Raw genomic sequence first — 20817 nt, 5'->3', positions numbered from 1 at the left:
ATGCCTGTTCTGAATATAGTCCTCTTCTCCATTTGAAAGTTTGCCTCCATGACATTTCACAAGATTCAATATCTGCTATAATGCTGCTTGCACTCCCTAACATGGGGACTCAAATATCTTAGCATGTGGACTTAGATAATAGATGATGCATAAACTTACTGCCCATACTGTGGGGGGAAAATTATCACATTTTTATAAAACTAAAAATGAGGAAATGCCTAAGTGAAAGGGCAGGTCAATTCTTTGAGAGCCTTTACAGCTATGAATCATAACACTTGAAAGAGTTGCAAAGCAGCCTTTACTTTTGCAGATGTTCCTTGTGGATTGGGAATGAAATAAATTGGAAGCAAGAGGGAAGAGAAGAGAGATCAGACAATGCAACTGCCTCTCAGTCAAGAGGTCAGAGAACAGCAACTGCCTCTCAGTCTCCTTGTATCATCATCCTCTCACATAAAGAGCTGCATTCTACAGGTCTGAGTTAGACCTTCAGCAGCCACTGGTAGATGGCTCCCATATCACAACAGATAATACCATTTTTATCCCTTTTTATTTGGACTAGTCAATGTTTTAAATTAGATATTAAGCTAAAATAAGTTTTTTCTAGTTGATTAGTTGGTTGTTGTCCGTCATTCTTGAAAAGAATCAAAATTACATTACTATGTTAGTCGAGATACAGTGTGTCCAACTGTGGCTTATCAAACCAAAGTAAGTTGGGAAAGGTCTGCCACAGGTTAGACAAAAATATTCCCTATGAATATTTGGAGTGGGTTCTCTAAATTTGTGCACCTCACATTTCTTCTGAGCTAATTTAATTCTGCTTTGTTCATAGAGCATAGCACCTTCTTTAATGAGAGCATGCCATGCTGGGCGATCCTGTGTCCTTCATTATCTCCCAAGTCTTATCATCAATTCTAAAATCCTTAAGGGAGACTTTGAGAGTGTTGTGGTATCACCTTTTGTGACCACTTTGTTAGTGCTTGCCCTGAATGAGTTCTCCATAAAAATCTTTTTACTAAGTATACATTTGTCATTTTAACCTGCTGAAGTGTTGAAAGTACAGTCTCAACCTTGATATGCTGAGATGGTGAAATTCTACTCTATCCATTTTAGTTTCATTTCATCTATTACTTGTCTGCCCTCAGATACCATATATATCACATTAGGCATATGTACAATATCTCTTCCTTTTTCTGCTACACCAATGGCTATAAAACTGCTTAACATAGTCCACCAACTAAATATTTCATTATTTCTGTGGCAAAATTTTGTACTCCCCCCCACATCCTGTTTTAACATGTTTTATGTTTCAATAGCTGACTTCAGCAAAAACTTGATAAGTGTCTACTTTAGTTAAAGAACCAGGTTGATAGAAAGCCAGAATCCATAAAACATGACATATGATTGATTTGAAACTGAAATTTATGTAATGGGTTTCTGGTTCTGGATCATATTCTTAGATCTCAATAATAAATTTTCACTGTATACATTTATTCCTCAGAAATCAGCAAACATTACATACTATGACTTGACTTATTGTTTTATTACCTGTCTAGACTTAAGAAAGTGATATAGGTTAATACTGAATATCAAAATTAAAAGTGTCATAGAGATATGTTTTCTTTTATGTAACTCACAACATAACCCCAGTAGAAGGAAGAATAAAGGATTATGAAGGTTTTTTAACTGATTGAAAAAGAAATTTAAAAAATCAAAATTAAAAACAAAGTTAGTGAGATGAAGTTTTAAGAAAGATGAGTTCAATTTTGGATACTTTGTGTATAGGGTGGCAATGAGATAAGCAGGGTATATTCTTTAGAAAATTAGAAAAGAAAAAAGGTATGGGAGCTTTTAATCACATTTATTAATGCTTTAAAGTATTTATGCAAATTTCTTTGCACATATAATCTCATTTTATTTTTAAAACAGTTCTCTGTGGCTTGGAGGTAAGTGACTATCATTATGCCCATGTTACATTTATGGAAACCAAGAATCACAAAAAACTAAGTTATTTGATTAAAGTCAAATAACTAATAGGAATTTGAGCTGAGATTTAAAGCTAAGAATTTTTCTTATTTCAAATTAATCACTTTGTTCATTATGTTTCACCGTACTCTTATGGAAGACAAAAAAGGCTGCACCAATAGATCTGTAAACTCTTGAATAATTCTATTATTTTCTTCCAGTCTCTCTGCTTCTTTTTTCCTCCACTGGTCTTTTATATTCTATTTGGATGTGTGTATGTTGGGGGGGTGTTGGTCAGCAAATGGGGTGATATTTACCTTTATTGATGAACTGCTTTGGCCATCTGCCACTTTGCTACTTGTGCTTCTGGAGCTGTAAATTTTAGTCATTACAAGATTTTGATTTAGCTTCATTTATCTATGGCAGTCTTCCAAACTTATGCTGACTGGTTCATCTGACTTTGTTAGTTTATAAATTGCTTCAAAGTCTTACTGTAAAAAGAAACTGCCCTCGGTTGTCATCTGTGTGAGGATCTCAGACAATAACCTAATTACTACTGTGACTTTCCTTAATCTACTTACTTACTTTCTAATTCTTTTTGCTAGTTCTTCAGATTTTTCTTTGTTTCTTAGGAAAATAATATTATTTAAAAGGAAAAATTCTGATAAGACATTTCTTACAAAGCCAAGATTTCCTCTTTTAAAGTCATGGAAATATTTACAAATTACCTTTTAAATTTTGATTTTTGGAACTTCCAAATTTATGGAAACATTATCAAGTCTGCAAGTACATATTTAATACTACAGTCTTACAATATGAGAAATAGTGACAAAATATTTGCTTTTTTTTTTTTGCCTTATTGCTCATAAGGCAATAAAAAGACAAACATCTAAAAATGACTTTTCCAGCCAGTTTAATTCTTTCATTGTTTACATGAAGAAAGTGAGGTCAGATATATGTAATGATTTGACTAAGAACATAAAGGAATTAAGAGATGTACTGTTCCTCAACTTTGAGAATATAAGATAGTTCTAATAACAATATTGTCTCCTATCATTTAAAAGTAATTAATTAAATTTCATTTTACTTAATTTAAATTAATGCTAATTAATCATTAATTTCTTGATATGGTCTGATTTTTAGCTTACCAAAATAAAATAAAAATACTGAAACAGTAGCTTTATTGTTTCAAAAGTGAACTTGATTCTGGGGTTCAAAATAGAGATTATGGATTTAGAGATGGAACCCTGAAGTAATATTGTCCACCCTTTTATTTTATTATGCAAATGAGGAAACTGAATTCAGTGATGGAAATTATTTATCCATTGCTATATGGGTAGAAAGCATCAAAGAAAGGATGTAAGGCATCTGTTTCCATGCTGAATGCTCTCGCTATTGTAGCATAGGGAATACAGAGATCACTCTACCAGTCACAAATCAAACCCTAATTTAAATGTTTCATTTCATTCTGAAGATTAAATTTAAGATTAGTTCCAAAGGAGTCTAATGAAGTAGGGTGTAGTATATTTATAAAGTACTGCTAAAGTTACTATCACATTTTTTCACATTATGATGTTGGGTAATGGGAAGACAATAATGGATGGGTCTAAGAAGGAGACAGATATGAGTGTGTTAAAGCATTCAGCTATGATTGATGCTGAAAACAAATGTCCTATGTCACCATACTTAAAGATAAGAGAATAGACCTAGTGACTTAGTGACCTAGTGAATGAACAATCAGTGGGATCAGATCCAAAGGACACCGACAAGTCAAAAATTACTACCAGTATTTAGAATCTGAAGGACAAGAAATATTATGATGACACAACCTAAAAAGTGCAAATATAATGATTCTAAAGAGAAATATCTATGTAACAAATTGTTGCATAATGAGACATCCAAGTAGTGGATACTTCAAATGTCAACAGACTCCATTGGGAGAGAAAAGAGGAGAGAGAAGAGGAAAGGGGAAGTTAGACTAAAGGGATAAAGTGCTCTCTTTCTCTTTCTCTCTCTCTCTTTCTCTCTTATATTATACTTTTTTATTAATAGAACATAGGCATGGGTAAATTTTTCAACATTGTCCCTTGCAATCACTTCTGTTCTGATCATTTGGAACTGAATGGATTTTCTCATTGTCAAAGATATCTGCTTCCATCAGAATTGATCCTCATACAGTATTGTTTTGAAGTTTATAATGATCATTTCATGTAAGTCTCTTCAAGCCTTTCTGAAATCATCCTGCTGGTCATTTCTTACAGAACAATAATATTCCTAACATTTATTATATTACAATTTACTTAGTCATTCTCCAATTGATGGACATACATTCAATTTCCAGTTTTTAGCCACTACCAAAAGGGCTGCCATAAACATTTTTGCATATACGGATCCCATTCCATTGTTTAATATCTTTTTGGGATATAAGCCCAGTAGTAACACTGCAGGATCAAAGGGAATGTACAATTTGATTTTTTTTCACTAATTCCCTTGAAATTCTTGACTGTTTGTTTTTCCATATAAACTTTGTTGTTATTTTTTCTAGGTCACCAAAATAGTTTTTTGGGAGTCTGGTATAGTACTAAATAAATAGATTAATTTAGGTAGTATTGTCATTTTTATTATATTTGCTCACCCCATCCAAGAGCATGTAATATTTTTTCTAGTTGGTCAGATCAGACTTAATTTGTGTGGAAAGTATTTTGTAGTTTTGCTCATTAAGTTTCTGATTTTCCCTTGGCAGATAGATTCCTAAATATTTTATACAATCAGTAGTTACTTTAAATGGAATTTCTCTTTGTAACTTGAACTGTTGGGTTTTATTAGTGATATATAAGAATGCTGATGACTTATGTGGGTTTATTTTGTATCCTGCAACTTTGCTAAAGGTGTGGATTGTTTCTAATAACTTTTTAGTAGGATCTCTGGGGTTCTTTAAGTATACTATCATATCAAGAGCAAAGAGTGATAATTTGGTTTCCTCATTGCCTATTCTTATTCCTTTAATCTCCTTCTCAACTCTTATTGCCAAAGATAGCATTTCTAATACAATATTGAATAATAACGGTGATAGTGGGCAACCTTGTTTCACTCCTGATCTTATTGGGAATGGTTGAAGTTTGTCCCCGTTACATATGATGCTGACTGCTGGTTTTAAATAGATGCTACTGATTATTTTAAGGAAAAGTCCATTTATTCCTATACTCTCAAGAGTTTTTAATAGGAATGGATGTTGGATTTTATCAAATGCTTTTTCTACATCTATTGAGATGATCATATGGTTTTTGTTAATTTGATTATTAATATGGCCAATTATACTGATAGTTTTCCTAATATTGAATGAGCCCAGCATTCCTGGGATAAATTCTACTTGATCGTGGTGTATTATCCTGGGGATGATTTTCTGTAGTCTTTTTGCTAATATCTTATTTAAGATTTTAGCATCAATATTCATTAGGGAGATTGGTCTATAATTTTCTTTCTCTGTTTTCAACCTACCTGGTTTAGATATCAGTACCATGCCTGTGCCATAAAAGGAATTTGGTAGGACTCCTTCATTCCTAATTTTTTCAAATACTTTATAAAGCATTGGGGCCAATTGTTCTTTGAGTGTTTGGTAGAATTCACATGTGAATCCATCTGGTCCCAGAGATTTTTTTTTTTAGGGAGTTGATTAAAAGCTTGTTCTATTTCTTTTTCTGAAATGGGACTATTTAAGCAATTTAATTCCTCCTCTGATAATCTGGGAAGCCTATATTTTTGGAGGTAGTCATCCATTTCACTTAGGTTATCAAATTTATTGGCATAAAGTTGGGCAAAATAACTCATTTTTTCTCTAATTTCTTCTTCATTGGTGGAAAGGTCTCCCTTTTCATTTTTAAGACTACTAATTTGATTTTCCCCTCTCTTTTTTCTAATAAGATTTACCAAAGGTTTATCAATTGTATTGTTTTTTCATAAAACCAACTCTTAGTTTTATTTATTAGTTCAATAGTTTTTTTTTTTTTTACTTTCAATATTATTAATTTCTTCTTTTAATTTTAGAATTTCAAGTTTAGTAATTGATTGGGGGTTTTTAATTTGTTTTTTTTCTAGCTTTTTAAGTTGCAGGCTCAATCCATTGATCTTCTCTTTCTCTATTTTATTCAAGTAAACCTCTAAGGATATAAAATTTTCACTTGTTACCACTTTGAATGCATCCCATAAATTTTGGTATGGTGTCTCACCATTGTCATTATCTTAAGTGAAATTATTAATAGTGTCTATAATTTTGCTGTTTCACCCAATCATTCTTTAAGATGAGATTATTTAGTTTCCAATTACTTTTTGGTCTATTTAAACCTAACTTTTTGTTGAATGCAGTTTTTATTGCATTGTGATCTGAAAAGAAAGCATTTACTATTTCTGCCTTCCTGCATTTAATTTTGAGGTCTTTATGTCCTGATATATGGTCAATTTTTGTGTAGGTTCCATGAACTGCTGAGAAGAAAATATACTCCTTTCTGTCACCATTCAGTTTTCTCCAGAGATCTATCATACTTAGTTTTTCTAATATTCTATTTACCTCTTTAATTTCTTTCTTATTTGTTTTGTGATTTGATTTATCTAAATCTGAGAGTGCAAGATTGAGACCTCCCACTATTATAGTTTTTGCTGTCTATTTCTTCTTGCAACTCTCTTAACTTCTCCTTTAGAAAGTTAGATGCTATACCATTTAGTGCATATATGTTTAATACTGATATTGCTTCATTGTCTATAATATCCTTTAGCAAGATATAGTTTCCTTCCTTATCTCTTTTAATTAGATCAATTTTTGCTTTTGCTTCATCTGAGATAAGGATGGCTACCCCTGCTTTTTTGATTTCACCTGAAGCATAATAGGGAATGTACAGTTTGATAACTCTTTGAGCATAGTTCCAAGTTGCTCTCCAAAATGGTTTGGATCCATTCACAACTCCACCAACATTAGTGTCCAGTTTTCCCACATGCCCTCCAACATTCTGCGTTATCTTTTCCTGTCATCTTAGACAATCTAATTTGCATTTTTTGTCAATAGTGATTTGGAATATCCTTTCATATGAGTAGAAATAGTTCCACTCTCATGATCTGAAAATTATCTATTCATAGCCTTGGACCATTTATCAATTGGAGAATGGCTTGATTTCTTATAAATTAGAGTCAATTCTCTCTGTGTTTTAGAAATGAAGCCTTTATCAGAACTTTTAATTGTAAATATGTTTTCCAAATTTATTGCTTCCCTTCTAACCTTGTGTACATTAGTTTTGTTTGTACAAAAGCTTTTCTACAAGTCAGAGAGATAAACTATCCAATGTTCTTCTAATTTATTTATAATCTCATTCTTTATGCCTAAATCATGAACCCATTTTGATTTTATGTTGGTGTATGGTGTTAAGAGTGAGTCAATGCCTACTTTCTGCCATACTAGTTTCTAGTTTTCCCAGCAGTTTTTGTCAAATAGAAAATTTGGGTTTGTCAAACATTAGACTGCTACAGTTATTGACTATGTTGTCTTGTGAACCTAATCTATTCCACTGATCAAGTAGTCTATTTCTTAGCCAATACCAAATGGTTTTGGTGATCACTGCTTTATAATATTTTAGATTAGGTACAGCTAGGCCACCATCATTTGATTTTTTTTTTCATTAGTTCCTTTGAAATTCTTGACCTTTTGTTCTTCCATATAAATTTTGTTATTTTTTCTAGGTCATTGAAATAGTTTCTTGGGAGTCTGATTGGTATAGCATTAAATAAATAGATTAGTTTAGGTAGTATCGTGATCTTTATTATATAAGCTTGGCCTATCCAAGAGCACTTTATATTTTTCCAGTTATTTAAATCTGACTTTATTTGTATGGAAAGTGTTTTGTAGTTTTTACTCATATGGTTTCTGACTTTTCTTTGGCAGATATATTCCTAAATATTTTATACTATCAACAGTTATTTTAAATGGAATTTCTCTTTGTATCTCTTGCTGTTGGATTTTTTTGGTGATGTATAGAAATGCTGAGGATGTATGTGGATTTATTTTGTACCCTGCAACTTTGGTAAAGGTTTGGATTATTTTTAATAGCTTTTTAGTAGAATCTCTGGGGTTCTCTAAGTATATCATCATATCATCTACAAAGGGTGATAATTTGGTTTGGTCATCACTTACTCTAATTCCTTTAATCTCTTTTTCTTCTTTTATTGCCAAACCTAGCATTTATAATATAATATTGAATAATAATGGTGATAATGGGCAATTTAGTTTCACTCCTGATCTTATTGACAATGGTTCCAGTTTATCCCCATTACATATAATGCTTACTGATGGTTTTAAATAGATGCTACTGTCTATTTTAAGGAAAAGTCTATTTATTCCTATATTTGCTATTGTTTTTTTAATAGGAATGGGTGTTGGATTTTATCAAATGCTTTTTCTGCATCTATTTAGATGATCTTATGATTTTTGTTAATTTGGTTATTGATATGGTCAATTATGCTAATAGTTTTCCTAATATTGAACCAGCCCTGCATTTCTGGTATAAATCCTGCTTGTTCATGGTATATTATGCTGGGGATGATTTTCTGTAATCTTTTAGTTAATATTTTATTTAAGATTTTTGCCTCAATATTCATTCAATAGACCCCAATAGAGATGGGTCTATAATTTTCTTTCTTTGTTTTCAGCCTACCAGATTTAGGTATCAGTACCATATCTGTGTCATAAAAGGAATTTGATAGTACTCCTCCCATCCTATTTTTTCAAATAGTTTATATAGCATTGGAGTTAATTTTTCTTTAAATGTTTAGTAGAATTCACATACAAATCCATCTGGTCCCGTGTGGTGAGCTTTTTCTTCTCAAAGCGCAGCCAGGTGATAAAAGTTCAGATCTTTTATTATCTCCAATATAGCCCGGTTAGCTTAGAGGCCTATCTCTCTGCTTGGTTCCAAGAGCTCCCTCCGAATGTCACCAAATCCAAAGGTCTGGTCCTTCAGCCTCTGCCTCTGCTTTCTTCTGCCTCCAGCCAGCTCTACTCTTCATGTCATTTCGGCAAAATCTCGACTTGTAGCGTCTTCACTCTCAAGAAGTTCTTCTTCGACTGGCCCATTGGCCTATTTATGCTCCTTCCAGAGAGAGGGATTGTGGGTTTTCTCCCATAGTGCTCTCTGGCCCAAGGGCTTCAAGGGAGGTGTGAACTCATTGAACTCCAATGAGTAAAGGTGTGGACACAAGCCTTGTATTAATTAGTTCTACTTAGTACCTTGTTTCAGGTTTTGCCCAAAACATCTTCTTGTAAGATTAGATCAACTCTAATTAGTTAGCAGTTAGTAAGGATTCCAACAGTCCCGGGGATTTTTTTTTTTTTTTTTTTTTTTAGGGAATAGATTAATAGCTTGTTCTATTTCTTTTTCTAAAGTAGGACTATTTAAATAATTTTTATTTAAATAATTTAAATAATTTATTTTCTCTTCTGTAAATAGGGCAACCTATACTTTTCTAGGTATTCCTCCATTTCACTAAGGTTGTCAAATTACTGGCATAAAGTTGGGCAACGTAACTCCTAATTATTGCTCTAATTTCTTCTTCATTGATGGAAACTTCTCCCTTTTCATTTTTGAGACTAACAATTTGATTTTTCTCTTTCCTTTTTCTAATCAAATTAACTAAAGGTTTATCTATTTTGTTGTTGTTTTTCACAAAACTCTTAGTTTTATTTATTAATTCAATAGTTTTTTTTTTTTAACTTTCAGTTTTATTGATCTCTCCTTTTATTTTTAAAATTTCAAATTTTGTATTTGATTGGGAATTTTTAATTTGGTCTTTTTCTAGCTTTTCTAGTAGCTAGCCCAATTAATTGATCTTCTCTTTCTCTATTTTATGCAAGTAAGCATCTAGAGATATAAAATTTCCCATTATTACTGCTTTGGATGCATCCCACACATTTTGCTATGTTGTGTGATTATTGTCATTCACTTGGATGAAAGTATTGATTGTATCCATGATTTTTTGATTCACCCATTTATTCTTTAGGATGAGATTATTTAGTTTTCAATTACTTTCTTGGTCTATTTCCCCCTGGATTTTTATTGAATGTCATTTTTATTGCATTGTGATCTGAAAAAAAAAAAACATTTACTATTTCTGCCTTCCTGCATTTGATTACAGATATAAAATTTCTCCTATTAAGGAGTGAATTCAATCAATTAGAATTATTTGATCTATATTCAAATATTCTGGAGCATTTACTTATATTATTTCCTTCAATGCAATATTCAGCTTTTAAAATATAACCCTCTGGATCATGAGATTATTTCTTTGAAATCAATTATTTTGATACTGTGTTTGTCTTTTTTGTTTGTTTGTTTCTTTTCCAAGTGCTTTTTTGGCTTTTATTTATATTTATTTCTAATACTTCAAGGTATTTTGGTTCTAAATTTATAAATTGCCTTTTCATATCCTTTTAAAAAATCTTTCCTCTTTTTTTTTTCTATTCCATTACTTGATTTCATTATTTTATTTTGAGATTTCTAACTTTATATTCATTTTGAATTTAATATCTTTTTGAAGTTTTATTCCTTCTCACATCTATTCTATAATTCCTAAGTCTTTGGGGAACACACAAAATTATTTTTCCTGAGAATTTCAGATTTGGGCAGAGCCAAGATGGCGAAGAAGGCACACATGACTCTCTAAGCTCCTTTCATTCCCCTCATAACCAACTATTTAATTCAGCCTCAAAAACAGCTCTTCACTGCTTAAATTCATGAAGATTAGAAGCACTACAATTTACCAGCCAATGTCAATCTGGAAAATCGCCAGGAAAGGTTTGTCCTGAAGGGCCAAGAACAGACTAGCACAGGCAGTGAGAGGCTAACTTCTTGAGCAGACCAGGGACGGGGTGATCTTTGTGGCTAGAGAAGTTATAGAGACGACTCTGCTATAGGCTAAATGCTCTGCCTTGACTACAAAGCAGTAAACTGGCAGAGAGGTTAAAGCTTGAAACAGAGAGTACTTTAAAAAACACCAGAACCTAATGAAATCTGGTTGTAACCACTCAAACCCGGAAGTGACTCAGGCAGACAGCCCTGCGGCCACATCCTGCAGTTCGGGGTTTTTGCAGGGGAAGTTACTAATCTGCACAGCAGAGGGGCACAGCCTGGGCAGCCTCTAATCTGAACAGTGGGGGACTCAGCCTGGGGCAATAGAACTTCCCCAGCAGACTGTGCTTCCGGGGCAGACACTTCCAGTCCCTGCAAATCCATTCACTGATGAACTGCTAATACTCACAGCCCCAGGGGGATTTGGCTTGGGAAGTGAAACTCTCACTGCTCAGCATCTAGCCCCAGGGCAATCATTATCTCACACAGTTTTTATTGTGGGAATTCCTTTGTTATGGGCCAGAACTTGAAACAAGGTACTAAGTGGAATTGAGGAGACAGTGGTTAAATCTAGTTTAGCATTGATTTAATACTACAACAAATAATGGTTTCCTAATGATACAATGATTGATTTATACTCAGTGTATAGCATGTAAAGAAGAAGCTCTCAGGGTCAGAAAAAACAAGTGCACTAGAAGCTCTCCGAGGCTGAGACAGATTCGTTCCATCCTCCATCTTTATGGTAGCTGGAGGCTAAAGCACAAACCTTTGGGTTCAGGAAATTCAGAAGCCAGAAAAGACAGGCAAGAGCTCACGTCCATAGAACCAAGCAGAGAAATAGGCCTCTAAGAAAGCTAACTGGGCCCCAAGAAAGGAGACAAGACTTTGAAAGAGACAATAAAGGATTTGGACTTTAACACCTGGCTGTACTTGTGGTGATTACTGAACTGAAATGAAGGCTGCTCCCAGAGGCCCCCAAAAAATCTGCTTCCAGAGAACATTACATTCTTTCAATTTCTGTTTTACCCTCTGGTTCTAGGATATCACCATAGGTTTTTTTTTTTTTTTTTTTTTTTTTTTTCATAATTTATTGTAAGATCATGTCCAGCAGGAAAAGATAATGATAGAAAATGATAAATGTTGGAGGGAATATGGAAAAACTGATAAACTAATACACTGAGGATGATCCAATCATTCTGGAGAGCAATTTTGAACTATGCCCAAAGGGCCATTAAAGTGGGCATATTCTTTGATGTGGCAGTATTTCTACTGGGTTTGTATCCCAAAGAGATCATAAAAAGGGGCAAAGACCTACATGTGTAAAAATGTTTGTAGCAAACCTTTTTGTAATAGCAAGGAATTGGAAACTGAGTGGATGCCCATTACTTGAGGAATGGCTAAATAAATTATGCTGTATGAATGTTATGGAATATTATTTTTTATAAGAAATCATGAGTAGGCTGATTTCAGAAAATCCTGGGAAGACTTACATGAACTGATGATAAATGAAGTGAGTAGAACCAAGGGAATAAAATACATAGCAACAACTATATTATGTGATAATCAAGTGTAATGGACTTGACTCCTTTCAACAATGAGGTAATTCAGGCCAATTCTAATTGACTTGTGATAGAGAGAGAGCCATCTGCATCTAGAAAGAGGACTTTAAGGACTGAATGTCATCACAATATAGTATTATCACTTTGTTGTTGCTGTCTTTCTTTTTTCTTTCTCACTTTTTTGTTTCTTTTTTTTCTTGTACAGCATAATACATGTGGAAATAAATTTAGAAGAATTACACAGGCTTAACCTAAATTGGATCACTTACTTTCGAAGGAAGGAAGGAGGTGGGGAGGTAGAGAGAAAAAATTTGGAACACAAGGTTTTATAGGAATACATGCTGAAAACTATTTTTGCATTGCATGTATTTGAAATATAAATAGTTATTCAAAATAAATTTTTAGAAAAGAAAGTTTATTTGCAGGCTCTTTAAAATTTTGAGTTTTAGATTCTCTGTCTTCTTCCCTGCCAAGCCCCCATACTCTATTGAGAAGACACATGTAAAATTATGCAAAATAGGCTCTTTTTCTTTGACCATGACTTTCAGGCACTTCAATAATTTTAAAATTATTTCTCCTGGATCTATTTTCCAGATTAGTTGTTTTTCCAATGAACCATTTCTTATTGTTTTCTTTTTTTTTTTTCATTCTTTGATTCTGTTGCATTGTTTCTGGATTTCTCATAAAGTTATTTGCTTCCATTTCATCAGTTTTAATTTTTAAGGAATTATTTTCCTCAGTGAGTTCTTATATTTCATTTTCTATTTGGACAATTTTGTTTCTTCTTGTTAGCTTTTTGTAACACTTTCACTTCTCTTATCATTTTTTTTTGTCTATTTATCTTATTTGATTTTCAAAATCACTTTTGACCTCTTCCATGGCCTATATAACCTTCTTATTTTTCTAGGAGGCTTTGGACATAGGGACTTTGACTTCGTTGTCTTCTGAATGTGTGTTTTGCTTTTCCTTGTCACCATAGAAACTTTCTATGGTTAGAGTGCTTTTCTGTTCTTTTCTCATTTTCCCAGTCTATTACTTGACTTTTAATTCTTAATTAAACTAGGGCTCTGTTTCCATGGCTGAGCATGCAATGCCCCTAGTTTTAGGGGTTTTATGCAACCATTTTCAGAGATCCTTCTAAGAACATATAAATTTTCCATTGTTTTTAAGATGGTATGATCCAAGGAGAAATGTGTTTATTATTCTTGTGGCCTGTGCTGTCATTTGTGAGTTACCACATGCTCTCTTTTTCTGTCCTGCCCTTATTAAGAGAGCAATGTTTCTCTATGGCTGTAAGTTCAAATGTATTAGTGTTTCTCCTGACACTGGGACTGTAAGGCAAGACTGAATGTTGGATCTGAATATAGGCAAAGCAACAGGATCCTTCCTCAGTGTCACAGAAGAGACCTCCTTCTGACCAGCTGTTCAATCCTTTTACCATCTGTGCACTGAGACCACCACAATCTGTTGTTGCTGTTACTGCTGCTGCTGCTGCTTTTGATTCAGCAACTTTCAAGGATCCTACATTGCTGGTTTTCCAATGCCCTCTCACCCTATTGTATGAAACCTTTCCTGCCAATCTTCCAAGTTGTCTTTGTTATTTTTGGGCTGAGAACTCTGGAAGTCAATATTGCTATCACTGATTCAGAGGCTTCCAATAACTTCTCAAGATTTGCTGGTGCCAGGTTATGCTGGTGTGCCCAGCACACGAAAATGCTCTGTTCTTCCCCTGGAGTAACAGATGTTTCCTGCTGAGCTTCCAAGTTGTCTTCTGATAATACTTTAAAAATAGAGTCATTATTTAAAGATTTTGTAGAAGTGGAGAGATCAGGCATATCCTTTCCTTTACTTTGCCATTTTGATTCCACCTATTATAAATGTTTAAAGTTAAATTTTACCTTATTTTCCAGATAAACATGCACTCATTTTTAGTTAATGGTATCTGAATGATAAACATACAGGTTGGGAACAAAATGATAAAATTAACTTTTCTGGATCTTTGGTTTCTTACAATGTAGCATTATTATATTTGCAATGTCTGGTTGCCATTGACTTTTTAGTTATAAGATTTGGACTGATAATAATAATATCTGGATTAATAAATTAACACTAACATCATTCAAACACCTGATTCTAATATTTAAACTTTCTAATTGTATTAAACATCAATAAATTAAAGGAAGGAAACAAATATCTTGTGGCTTTGTAATAGACACAGATACAGTAGAAAATTAAAGACTACATGTTAGAAAGCTCTTAGTTATGGAGGGTTTATTTCAATAAAAATTGAGCATTCTTGTTGATATCACTGAATTGCTTTTCTCATACTTAAAATACACTCTTGACTAGTTAATCTAATTTCAATTGTGAAACTGAATTTAATTTTCTGTAGAGCATAATTCATCTGTGAAATTGCATCTGACATTTTCAAGGACAGCTCATATGTACTCAAACTTAAACATATCATTGAGTCCTACATGAGCAGAAAATACTCCTCTGTGATTGCCTTTGAAAATTCCCAAGTTTTGTTGCAAGCAATTAAGGCACGTGAGAATTGTTCACTGAGTTGCAATATTAATATTTGACTCATAATAAAAAATGTTAATTAAAATGTAATGATAATAATGCCATAACTAGCATTTCATAATAATACCTGCTATGGGATATTTTATGCTTCACAAATATTAAATTATTTGATGCTTAAAACAAACCTGGGAAATATATGGTGCTATGATTCTCATTTTTCAGATAAAGAAATTAAGGCAAACAGATGCTATGATACTTACCTAGTAACTCTCTGAGATTGGATTTGAACTCAAATATTCCTGATATTAGATATGGCACTATATTACTGAACTAAGCAAACTTTTCTATGTAATACTTTGGGGAAAAGGATAACTCATAGAGCATATTTTATTTTTCTTTCTCACTCTTATAATTGGGTCATAAAAGCAAGAACTGTTTGCTTATATATCTGTACGTGAATAGTGATATAAAGATAGAGAAAAAGTTGAAGACAAACATAGAAATAAATATATAGGCATATATATATATATATATACACTTATTTATATATCAATTAATCTATTTCTATAGATATAGATATCAGATATATCTATGCATTTATAGGTAACACACACACATATATATACATATATACACATACATATACATAGTGCTTGACACATAGTAGGCACTATATAAATATTTATTACCTTCCCCTTTCATAAATTCTTAGAGATAAACTAAATATGCAAAATAAATCACGACTTGGACATGGATGATGTGGAAGTTTATTCTATTTGACTGCGATTTGTAAAAATGGTGGGATTTTTTCCAATCTGAGTTAGAGGGATTAGAAAAAAATAATGCTTAATAAGGTGGGAAGAAAGAAAAGTCAGAGGGAGTTGATCCAGGTCTGGTTATTATTACTCAGTTTAAAAAATTAGGCTGGAAAAAAATGTAAAAAACACAAGAACTTTCAGTTTTCTAGAAAGTCTCTTCTCTCCTATACTTCCCAAATACTAAATTAATTCTGTTAAAGCATGCATCAATATCAACATTTTTATGGACATCCCAGGAAAGTATACTGCCAAGATAAATGAATTTATCCACAACATTTAACATTTCTCCATATTCTATAACTAATGATTCCATGTAGGAACAATACTGGATGGTGGAAAACTTGTTTTCTTGGTGTTAATTGTCAGCACAAAATTAGCATAAGGAACAGATAATTGATGCATAGATCCCAATTCACGTCAGCTCCATAGACTGATTTGAATGCAAAATCATCTGCATAGAAAAAGTTAGTCATTAATCCTTTTCAAGTGAAATAATTTACCATCAGTGCTTCAGCTGACCTTGATGCCATTTTCTGTCTTGTTGAAAGCAACACATTGAAGATGTCATGTTAAAATGCACAGGGTTGAACATACAGCCCTGTAATGTTCTCGCCAAAATATAATGTTCTCTTTTAGTGTTCTCTTGCGGTCTTTGGGAGCCGCCTTTGTTTCAGTTCAGTAATCACTACAGGAGTAGCCAGGGGTTAAAGTCCAAGTCCTTTATTGTCTTTTTCAAAGTCCTATCTCCTTCACCTGGGGTTCCCCTTTTTCTGGAGGCCTTCCAGAGTCTTGGTTTCAGTGGAGAAGTGAAGAAAGAGAGCCTGCCACCAAGATGGTGTGAGATGGGATGAATATATCTGAGTCCAAAAGCTTGTGCTCCAGCCTTCAGCCTCCAGCCTTCTGTCCGCTTGTCTTTGAATCTCTCTGGCCAAGGCTCCTAGCTTATAATCTCCACACTGAGTACAAACCAATCATTATATCACTAGTGTTTCAAGTTCTGGTGCATAACATCTCCTTGTAGGATTAAATCAATCATAGTGAACCATGCTAAATTAGATAACTATTGTCTCTATCAATTCCACTGATTTAGTACCTTGTAAGAATCCTTTGTTTCAAGTTCAGAGTTCTGGCCCATAACATCTCCTGCTTTCTTTTGTTTTAGAACATAGGTGGTCATGACCTCCCTGACTTCTCAAGGAGGTGAGAACCCCCCAAAAGGAGGTGATCATGCCTTCTCTGACTGCTCAAAAAAGAAGTAAATACATCACAAAAGGACATTATCATGCCCTCCCTGACATCTCAGGAAGGGAAATGAAATGGGAAATCAAATCAGATTAGCAGGTTTCTGAAGGGTCTCACTCTTAAAACACCTAGACATAAATCCATCGGAGGTATTCACACATAATTATATAAATTACATAAGCACATAGCAACACTGGCTAGTAGTGATGTAACAAATAACATGAATCAACATGATGAATTATACATGTCCATAAGTCCTAGAAATAGTCCCAAACCAATCTATTGTCCATTAGTTTATGTGCCAGGAATCCAATAATTCCTGCAGGTTTTGAAGCCCTGCAATAGTTTCATCTTGTGTTCGGGAATCCAATGATTCCTGCAGATTTTAAAGTTCTGTATCAGTCATATCACCAGTGTCATTATCAGCCATGCTCTTTCAGTTTCAGATGTTTGTTAGGTCTTCTCCCTTGTTTTGAGACTCTTCTCTTTTTTCTATCTCTCTTTGATGGACAAGGTGAATATGGCTTGTTGGCACCCATCTGATTCCTTCTTCATCTGTAGCAATACAAGCAAACTCTCTTCCCCAAGTAGTTAACTTCTCTGATCCCTTCCATTCACCACTTTCTGGATCTCTCCCCATCACTTGGTGATTATCTAAAGATAGTGAAGCTGCTCACATTGCACACTGCCCTTCCATTGGGTTATAAAACCTGTCTGCTGGAGCCAGTGCATTTTTATCAAAAATTTAAAAAAATAATGATATAAAGAGCTAAATTTAGAAGTTCTCTAGGGTTACCTCCTTTCTTTTGTTTTTGAAGGAGTGTAATGTCTCTATTCCTCCTCTCTACTGTTGCCTGATCTTGAGGATTAAAAGGTATACTAGTAGTGTGTATAATCTTATACTGTGCACAAAAATGTGCAAAATGTTTGAAGTATATGCAGGTCCATTATTTGTTTTTATTGCTTGTGGCACACCCATAATTGCAAAAGCTTGTATAAGGAATTCAGTGACCACTCGGGCTGTCTCTTTTGCTATTGATATTGCAAAAGTGAATCCTGAAAAGGTGTGTGCCACAATGTGGATAAAAGGCAGACAACCAAAAGATTTATAATGAATCACATCCATTTGCCAGATTTCATTGGGTCTCAAACCACAAGAATTCTTCCCTGGAAGGAGTGTAGGAGTGTGGAAAAGAAGGGAAGCTGTACAGCTTTTCACTATGCTCCTAGCTTCCTTTTTTGTTATCCCAAAATGTAAATGTAAAGCTTGAGCAGAGTTCCGGCACATAACACAGCCCTGTTTCACTGGATTGGTGATTGGGAAAGCTCAATAACACTATCCATTATTTGTAAGCTTTGCAAGCATGCTCTCATGGTATAATATACAATGCTGATGAAAACTAGGCAATCAAATTTTTCTATGATCTTTTACAAGCTCTAACAGTATCAAAGGTCTTACTGAAATTAGCAAACAAGATACATAGACCTGTGTTCTGCTCCTGCTAAAATTCTTGTGTAGTTTTTAGGTGACAAATACCATATTCTTTGGCCCTGTCTTAAACTTCTCTGACTCTCAGGTAGATGTCTATTTTCTTACTACCTTATTAAGGAGGACTCTATCAAGAATCTTGGTGGAAATGACTAAAAGAGAGAACCCCTTGCAATTGTTACAAAATAATCCATTTCCTTTTGCTATATGGAAATGAATAATAGAGACATCCTTACATTCTTGAAGCAATAACTTCTTATCATATAATCCAGATGATTTCAGTTTTTTTATTAAGCAGTGAATCTTCTGCATTATAAATCTCAACTTGAATATGTTCAACACCAGACAGTTTATTCACAAGAATAACTTAATGGCATTCAAAATTTCTTCTTCAGTTGGAAGTTCATTTAGAGAGAAATTGACTTTAACTTGAGGTAGCAGTCAATAGCTTTTGCATTAGTTCATGATAGTCTATTAAGAACACAACATATGTGTTAAATTATTTAAGTTATCCACTATCATGTATCACTAATCAATGTAGTTCTATCAATTCTGAGTATTTGAGATGCACTGAGGTTCTTTAGCCCATAAATAATCTTCAGAACATTATAAAATCACTTTGGATTGTTACCATCAGCTTAAGATAGAATTTCACCTGCTTTCCTACTTAACCAAGAATTCTGCATGTCTCTAAAAATCTCTTGAAATTTACTTTTGATAGAATTAAATAATACTTTCTTAGAGTCAAATGAACTATCTTGCTGTTTAACCCTATGGAATTTTCAGTTTTTCAGACACACTAAGCTTCTGAATTTTCCCATCATTTTCAACAAACCAATATTGTTTATGAGTATCTTGGCTCAGATGAGGAAAAGTTTGCCAAACTACAAATCTCTAAAAGTTTCTTTTCTGCTACACTATTGCCAATCATATGTTGACTCAGTTTTCCCTTCAAATTAGCAACAAACTGTTTATTCAAGGAGAAACGCTCTAATTTTTTGACATTAAATATTCTGTAGTTGTCTTCCAGCCACCCTTTTTGTTAAATATGAATGCTTAGTTTGGAGAGAATGAGTCTATGTTGAATTAAATACTCTGTACCATACATTGTGTCTTTCTCACATCCAGTCATCTCATCTCTATACAATGTCTGCTGCAGAGGTGCATCCATAAAGTTTTGTTGCATTTAAGGAAAGGAAATAAAGTGTTGATGAGATAGCCATAAGATTTACAAATCTTCAGTAGTAAATGATTGTTGCTTTTTCTTATTCCATTCCTCCCTAGATTCCTTGCCATATCTCATAATATATGTCTTTCCTGGCATTAAAATTACATAAAATTACAACCTTGTCCTCTTTTGGCACATTGATGATGAGGATCTTTAGGTCTTCATAATTTTTAATCTCTTTAGGATTTCTTATTGTGGAAACATATGCACTGATCATGGCATTATAGTATTTGTCTGCAAGAGGCAATCACATTTTAATTAACTTGTCATTCATTCATTTGGGAGGTGTACAAGGTTATTGACTAGATTTGTTTTAAGTGAAGACTATGCCAGATTCACAGCTCTCCACATTACTGTGTCCACTCCAGAAAACAAAAGTGTAACTATCTCAAAAATCACATGCCAGCTTTGTTTCACTAAAGGCGGTTTATTTGGATGTGATATCTACTGTGTTGTCTTGTAACAAAAGCTGTTTGTCTTTCAGGTCTGCTAGGTTTTACATTGTTCATAATCACACACACATTCCATGTTCACAAAAGTTGTTTGTTCATTTTTCTTTTTACCTATTGTTGCATTTTGGCTGAAGAGTACAATTCATGTCTGCTGCAGTGAGTAGAACAGGGTTAAATTAAGTGAAGCAGATAGTTTTAGGATATTTTTTCAAACACATTTTTATGCCAGAAAATAAACAGTATGGTTCACAGGGGCCTAATGAATGCCAATGTTGCTTCAATATAATGAGAGTATAACCCTATAGCCAGGGCAACATGAATGTGTAGTTATGACAACATCCCCATCATATTCATATGTGCTGTTCCATCATTTTCTTTTTGCTACAGGACTTTGAAGTAAATAAAAATGGAAAATTATAATAGAGATGTATTTGATTCCTACATAAATTGATTTTAAGTGAGGCAGAGCTTTGTGAAGTTATCAGTCTCACTCTCTTCTAGAATCATGTGGATCCAATGGTAAGAGAGACATAAAAATGACAGTTTGTGAGGTCCAAGTTAGCACATGAATGCCTTAGAATCAGCCGAAGTCAGGATAAGCAAAAATTCTTGGTCTTTAGGGGTAGAAGTGAAAGGGATAGACACAAGCTCTCCAT

The sequence above is a fragment of the Antechinus flavipes genome, chromosome 1 (assembly GCF_016432865.1).
Source record: "Antechinus flavipes isolate AdamAnt ecotype Samford, QLD, Australia chromosome 1, AdamAnt_v2, whole genome shotgun sequence".
NCBI classification, from domain to species: Eukaryota; Metazoa; Chordata; class Mammalia; order Dasyuromorphia; family Dasyuridae; genus Antechinus; species Antechinus flavipes.
The sequence above is the reverse complement of the archived record's forward strand: the minus strand, read 5'-3'. Positions refer to the sequence as shown.